We start from the raw sequence: 8,550 nt of genomic DNA, 5'->3' as shown, positions 1-8,550 counted from the left end.
GTTTCGATAATCTAGGGTTTAAATGCGGGTTGTGACGTCCTTAGTATTAAAATTATATGTTGTGGAGTCCAAAAAGAAGAAAAAAAACTGGTCTATTTTGGCTTAAAAACAGCCAACGATGACCTAATATATTTTATTTTAAATATATATTTATTATATAACGAATTATGAAAATATTAGGGATAATATTTCTGCAATAAAATAATCAAAAACTACGGCATAAAAATTCAACTTGATCTAGAAAAAAAGTATTTGTGATTTTGAATAATTGCAAACAAGTAAATTTGAAGATAGATATACACTACCAGCAGAATACAGATTTATAAAACTCATCCAACAAGCTATATTCCAATCTTTGGCTGCTGTGAAAGATTCGGATGTCATAAAATTCGTATCTCTCAAACATGATCGAAAAAATTAGATCAGAATGTGCTCTCGAATACAAACCGAAAATAAGTATTAACACGCGCGTGAGGCAGTTAATAAAGATTATGTCAGATCGTGAAAATGAAAACAATCACAAAGTTATTAGTGAAGGTAGTGACGAAAGTGAAAACAGTAAACGGAATTTTGAAAGTATTGACATAGCTGCCATAACTGCATCACATATAAGATTGACTGCAATTGTTGATTTTATATTATATTAAGTAGGTGATAATTTTGCTACTAATTCAAGGCACCAATAATAAATTAAGCCGAGTTTTTTTTCTTCTTCGGGTTCCACAGTAAATGTTTCCTAGTGGGCTTTGATATAACATCACTAACATAGATCCAGGAGTTCCATCTGACGGAGTCAATGGATAACGCCGTGAAATTGTGGTGGATATTATAAATGTTACAACACCATGTACTGAGAGCCTGTTTATACCGGTAACTTCAGCGAGATGTTTAATGGATTGTTTGACTGGTGACCATAATGCTTGTCCAGACGTTACTGTACATACTACATTGTCGGTAAAAAAAAAAATGTTATATCAGAGAGTTTAATATCAACGACTGGTGGACTTAAAAAAAAAATTCATTAATTGATCTATTAATGTTTCTAAGAAAATTCATAAACAATTGCACATGATTAGAATAATCAGTTTTTAATGACGTAATTTCATTATTAACCGAAACATACGAGTTCATCATTGGAAGGTTTTTATTATCGATATATTTCTTCGTTACAGTATCATTGTCTGATTCTGGTTCTCCAAGATCAGTAACTTTATTATTAGACATATTGAGAGAACCAGTGATTGTATCACCGATTTTAAGTACTCGACCACGAATATTATCTGATATCGTTGACATAGTAGCACCGGGTTTAATTTTTCCATTACTATCAAACACAGCTACGGCATTTTCAACTACTCCGTTAAGTCTAACAATAATATCTTGCATTGAAATGTTACTTGTTTTTAATTTCCCTTGTTTATCCTGAAATACAACCACTTCGTTTAGATCTACATTTGCAAGGTTTAATAATTCAAAGATTTCATTACTAACCTATTTACTTATATTTTCATTCGTTATTTCGTCGTTTTTTGTTTTTGTTTAGATGAAGATCTTCCTTAAATATCTACCATTATACTTTTAGATCTGTTTACGGCTACTTGTATACTCGCGTACGACTTTATGAGGCGGTAATGTTGATGAAGATATAGCGTCGAGTGCAGATTACTTCACAGCCGCATACTAGTGGATCGGTTATTGTTTGTGTTGGTAATGTCGAATACCAGACTGGAGATTTTATTGTGTTTACGTAATTTACAAATTCTTTTGGTGGAGCCAGTCCATACGAGTCAAAGTAAATAATTCCACCTGTATCAATTGCGTATGCCACACAGTGAGTGCCAGGACCAGAACTATTATCGAGATTAATGATACCGGTTTCAATATTGTTTGGTTGTTTTTGTAATTGATCACGCATAAAAACACCTTTAAAATTTTTAATATTGAATTTTTTAGCAGCATCAAGTAAATACAAATTTGACATTGGACGGATTAACGAAGTGTTCATTGAAGTCTCAGACCTTTTCTATATCGATAAGGAGTTCCTGGTAACCTTTCCCTCTTTTTTAAAGCCTTATCCTGTTGCTTTCTTTAATGCCATCCCAGCAGCAGTACCAAACAACACCAAGTGCAGCTGCTTTTGCTACAACTAGAGCTACAGCAGCTATTAAGGCTGGTATAGCTGCAAGAAGTGGCAATATACAGCCTGTTTTAATTGAATCTTTAATAGCACCAGCAGAAAGATTGAGTTAACGCCTGTTTTTGATTGTTTGGCGCTATTGTAATTCTGAGTTGACGTTCTGACAATGACAATTTATTTTGACCACCTGAGATCTGATCTTTCTTTAATGATATTTTTATTCCGCAGTTCTTTGCTGAACTTGATTGAAGCTTTTTAATCTGACCAGGAGTCAGAGTACGCTAACATGATGATATGACATTATAAATATCTTGAGCGATTTAATTACATGTTTTCTACTGGAGCATCGATAACTTTTATTCGTCCACCAACACCTTAAAGTAAAATTGCTTTATCGCTGACTATAACAGTGACTGCTCTGTAATTAACACCAGCGCCTGGATTTACACGACCTCGAAAGTGAATATCAACAACAGATTGTTTAAATAAATTTAAATGTTACAACAAAAAGTAATAGATCGGACACAGATTTCTAAAATCTGTGATATTTGGAAACCGGTTTTGGAAACCGGTATCACATTTTGTTCACGTCCCATAAATGTCATTAATCGATTATATGCACGTGCTATATAATTATTTTCAAAATTTAAATTTTTATCTTCAGATGGTTCCTGATGTCCATTTATCCGTAAAGAAACTTCACTAACTGCAAGGTTGTCAAATATTATATGACTACCTTTTTGATTATCTAATCGTTTAGCATTTTATAAAGCGGTAAATATATACCTCGGTGCAGAAACTCTATGTTGTGATGGCTTATGACATGTAAATAACCCAGCAACATTATTGTGAATGCTATCTGTAGTTACTGTTACCCCCGATAACAATGATTTTCCGCCTGAATTCATAAAATTGATTAATCATTCTTCTTCAGCAATTGATGAAGTCATCACTGGCATCCACAGTGAAAGTTTGAATAATATTACTTTACCAACAGCAGTAGCGGCTGTTCGACAAATATCATCATTATCATTACCTTTTCTCACATTTACAAACGTGTGTTTCGCTTCAAAGATAACTTTTCTGACATTTCTACAAAATCCAAATATGTGTGATAATGACCATCTTTCAACATTAATGTACATGTTTTAAATCCGAAATTGTAATTGTCGTTGGTACTCTGTAACACAAAAAAATCAGCACCCAGTCTGTCAATCGTTCCAGCTGGCTGTGGATCAGTCGCAGTATTTCGTGGTACTTGTACTCATAAATATGGTCTAGGATCAGGATGATCAGCGTTATGTTTGGCGAACATCATTGACGGACCAGCTGATCTTGTATAATCATCTGAATATCTTGCTAAATTTAATATCGTTGCAACATCAACATCTTTTTGAATTGTTTCAATATTTCTTCCGTCAATCATGTACGTAGCGTTATCAAATAACTTTATAATACCATTTTTAAGAGAAACCCAACCATATCATTAGCTCCATATGGTGTATTAAGAGGAACATCTGTTACAAGCTCTCCTTCTACTTCAATAAATGCCTCAGAAGGTACGAAATATCTGCTTGCATCTTGAACTTGTAGTTTGATTCTTCCTCTTACACGTGCGTCATAAGAATAATGCTGATAATCGCGTATAGATTCATCTTTGAGAATTGTGCATCTATATCAAACGCTGGATCGAATATTCGTTTAAATATATTTTATAACTATTTTCGTCTAACACGAAGACCACTTCCTGAAATAAAACTTGTATTTGTAGGCATAATTTCATTAGTCAACTTTGTAGGAACAACTTCATTAACAGCCAATTCTGCTAATTTTTGATTTGCAGCTTGATTAATTATTTTACTGACATTTGCAGGCATAACTTCAGTGCTGAGTAATTTTACTGGCGTTTGAGGTTTTCTTCGTATTGATTGGGATAATCTTTCTTTGATTGTTGAAAATGCTTTACCAGCAAGATTACAAACAGCACTGATACCTTTATCATAGCCTTCATACCTTATTCTTTTATAAATGGTATTACTTTTGGAGCCGTTCTCTTAAATAAACCTTGAACAACATCACCAAGTTCATCTCCGCAAATCGCTTTGTAAGTTGGTAATAGTGAGTTTGCTACCTTAACTAGTACAGGTCCACGTTGAGCATTGTGTATAATCATGATTTTAAATTGCATACTGATTACTTAATTATTTTTAATCGCTGTAATAATCATCGACAATTTCATTAATAAGAGAATGATAAATGTTACTATCCATAACCCCTCCTGTAAATAATCTTCGACAAATAGAGATTTCATTAATAATTTCTGGAGAATTATTTCCTGCGTGTTTTCCTCCAATCAAAATTTCTAGTCGATCAACATTGGCAAGAACACCGTCAGGACACTTCCGGTTCTTGGTTCAGGTTTTCCCGCAGTTCAGTAAGAATATCTTCATCTTCTTTTTGTTGTAATCGTTGTTTTTCTTTTTTTCTTACTCCATTTTTAAATTTTTGAAAATTAGTGTCATGAGCTCCGTGAGAAGATTGGTTAGTAAAGATGAGATAAACATCTGTAACCCAAATATCTTTTGTCAAAGATCTAGCATGTTTCGTTCTTACATATTTCTCTACATCATCATAATTTGCAGCAATATTATAAGTTTGTTCTGCTCTTGCATTCGCGATAGTATCAAAACCCTTAATCGTAAGTGTATCGTTAAGAGCAACTCCAATTTCTTGTTGTTTTTGTGTTTCTATTTCAGGTACAGGTTTAGGAGACCGAAGAGGTTGTGTTTTTCGTTGTTGTCGTTCTATTTGTTGCTGCGGTGAAGGAAGTTGATATGAAGGTTGCGACAGGGAAGGTTCTTGTTCCAGTGCCTTATTATAAAGTCCTTTTATTTCACTAACAAAACTTCTGTATTTTAGATCATTATATCTAGCTTGTTTTTTGTGGTAATATATACAATATACCCACTGGATGAAATTATCATCAGTTACAGTAGCATAATCAGATTTCAAAATGTTAGTCTTTTCAAAAATACCCTTCAATGTCTTTTTCTTCAATATTTTTAAGTTCTTCAATAAAGTCATCTCTAAACTTTTTAATCAATTCAATATTTCTTTTTTTACTTTAGGTTTGGGTGTAAGATCGTTTTTTATTTCACTCATACCTTCAGCTATTTCATTTGGAAGATCTCGTAAAATCTTTTTTTTGTTTGTTTAGTTCTTCTTGCTATCTTTACAGTTTGCTCAGCAGTTTGTTTTAATGCCGGAAGAAGACATTCTGTAGCTTCTGCAAATCTTTCAGTAACTTTTGTAATAGGTTTAAATAATTTTTAATTATCTTCTGAATATTCAACTTGTGCTTCCTGTCGTTCTTGCAGTTTTTGTTTGAGAGCGTAACGAACATGGATATATTTTCTGTTTGCTTCTAATCTTTCTCTAGCCAATCTAGCTGTGTGAGATTCCGTACCCGGTGTCATTATTGATTTAATAATGATTTAATTACTCATATATTTATAGCAGCAGAGAGGGTGCGACCTCAATGAAACGTCCGGCGGGTAAACAAGACGCGCATACCTTTTAAAAAACACTAACGACAAAAATAAAGTAACAAAAAACTAACCCAATTAGAGAAACTCTCTGTGAGTTAGAGGTTTTGATTTGACGTTATTGACTTTTTCTTTCGTTTTCGTTGGAAGCTTTATTTTTTTTCAAAAATGACGTTCCAGCAAAAGGTCTGTTCACCCTCTCTGCTGCTCCATCTAAGCAATATTTTCTGTGATGGCATTTTCAACATCTGTACTTCGTCAAGAAAAGTTGCTATTTCAGCGATTTTTTTATGTACTGACGTTACAAGTGCAAAATAGATATTGGAAAGGTTATGATCAATGACGCCAGATCATGGAGCTGCTCTAGCTCAAGCAGGCACCATATTTAGAAAATGAATATGTTCTAAAACAAGTTCGTAATTTTCCGTAAAATCCGAAAAACGGATTTTGCTGCTTTCCTTAATTCCGAAGCGCAAGGGTGAATCCAGTGGCTGAATCTGTGGACTGTTATGGTGCGAGGTTGGATTCCTTACTGCCCAGAATAACACATACGTACGGACACATGAGTCTTGGAGCAGACGCTGCCTGCATTTCATGTTATAGAGTTTGATTTTCTATTACAAGTAAGAATAAATACGTTACATTTGAAAGCTTTTATTTGTAAAATATCTAAAATGACATTATGGTATTAATTCAATTCTTTTAAAGACTTTCTTTTGACATTGCGATGTAGTAATTTTAATGGTTAGATATTCTATGATACTTATTAAATTCTCTTTGGAGGCATTTTGTACTTTTATTTTCATTATGTAATATTAATCATGAATACTATTGTGTAATGGATTGTTTAAACTTTATTCAGAATTTTTATATATTTATAACCGTAGTGTTGACCTATTGTAAATGAACTTCATGTTCAAATATAACTAATTTAGAAATAAAATACCTTTAAAGTTACAAAACATATAAGTTAGGTATTTAAGGTCAAACATTCAATAATTTGCTTGTACTTCAAACAATTTTGGTATTAGGTTGAAATATTGATTTCTAAAGCATTTTTGGGATATCGTTGACTTATTCGATATTTAATTATTTACATTATGTTCTACAAGACAGAAATTCCAGAATTGTATGAAGTTGGTAAAGCTTAAATAAATATAATAATTTTATATGTATCTTTATAATTAAAATTTATCACTTCATGTGTATGATTTTTCTTTATTGAATGTTGTGTGATTTTTTATATAAAAATGCTGCCTAGACTTCAGATAGAGTTTGCCTACACTTTACAGTTCGAACCCAGTACCTTTCCGCACACCAGTATTTTAACCATCAAAATTGCAAAGAGTGACACCTCCGTACAAGAGGCCAGAGACTCTAAAACAATCTATATTTCGATCTGAGAGCTGTCGCACTAGGGCGTGATGTTGAAAAAACTCTACATAAATAATCATCACTTGACAACGTGGTGAAACTACTAACCAAGAAACCTTTCATAACACGTGGCTCTCGGTCATTGTTGAACCCATGCCAGATCACCTCATGAATATGCGTGTTCCTCATTCATTTTTGAACTTGTCCAAGGTCTTGATATAATCATATATTCCAAGTCTGACAAAAAATCTAATCAGGAATTTGGCTTCCAGAGAGGTAATAAGCTTAGCCAATTATTTCCAAGGTCATCTAAAAAGTACGATTAGCTCTTGTTCGTTATAGAAGTCGTCTGAGATCTGTACCATATAAACATATACGTGTATTCCAAATTTGATCAAAATCGCATCTGAAAAACGGCTACATCGTGGTGACTACGTCATCCAGTCATAGTCAAGATAATACGATTAGAATGCGTTTTTCTCGCTCATTTTCGAATCCATCCAAGACGAGCCCATATTTCACATTTTATAACAATAAGATTAGAAATATAGCTTCCACAGAAGTAACAAGTTCTACCAAAATGATTCCAAGTGACGTAATTTCCGTGTGGATCTCGCCAATTATCAAACTCTCCAAGATCTTTAAGAAATAAGCACATACTCCAAGTAAAATAAAAAATGGACCAGAAATGTAGATTCTAGCTCAACCAATCAGATTCAATATAAGCTCATTGATATGCATTAATCCCGCCTATTTTCAGACCACTCCCAGATTTTGATGATAAATCCATATTTAAAAGTTTGACTGAAAATGGATCAAAACAATGGTCCCCAGAGCGGTAACAAAGAATTGTTGACATATATTAAGATCTTACATAATTTCCAGTGTTGATATGTAAGCCTATTGCGTCTTTCGTGGTTTAAAATTTATTTTTGGTGCAGACAGCAAGTACCTGGCACCGGAACAGAACGTGTGTATCAAAAGCATTAATCACCAGGTGCACTGTATGGACAAAGATTTGCCGAAGATTTGCAAAGAATGGCTTTTGATCAATGCTTACAATGACTAAGCATTACGCACTACAAACCAAAATTGTTCCGAATGTCAGATTAATTAAGTTTTATGTTTTGGGCACCAAAATAATATCTATGTAGTATTGCATGCCCTGGTTGTGTTATACGCTGAAACTACTAGTTTTGCTCCCTTAGACTTGAAAATTCAAGGAAGGAAAGAAAAATGTATTACGCTGTCCATATTTTACTAATGCTGAGTTTACCCTGATTTGTTTCATGATAAACACTAATGCTTGAAAACAAAAATAGTAAAGTACGAACCCTTCCATAGAAGAAAGGAATCATTTAATTTTCAGATGTCTTATCTAAACTTTAAAGCATGGTTAACTTTAATCTCATGTCAGAATCTTATCCCTGACATACGGACAGCATTATCGTCAGTTCACATATTGTAATATATCTTGTCCTTGATATGGTGAAC

The sequence above is a fragment of the Sinohyriopsis cumingii genome, chromosome 3 (assembly GCF_028554795.1).
Source record: "Sinohyriopsis cumingii isolate HCF-2022 chromosome 3, ASM2855479v2, whole genome shotgun sequence".
Classification (NCBI taxonomy): Eukaryota; Metazoa; Mollusca; class Bivalvia; order Unionida; family Unionidae; genus Sinohyriopsis; species Sinohyriopsis cumingii.
The sequence above is the reverse complement of the archived record's forward strand: the minus strand, read 5'-3'. Positions refer to the sequence as shown.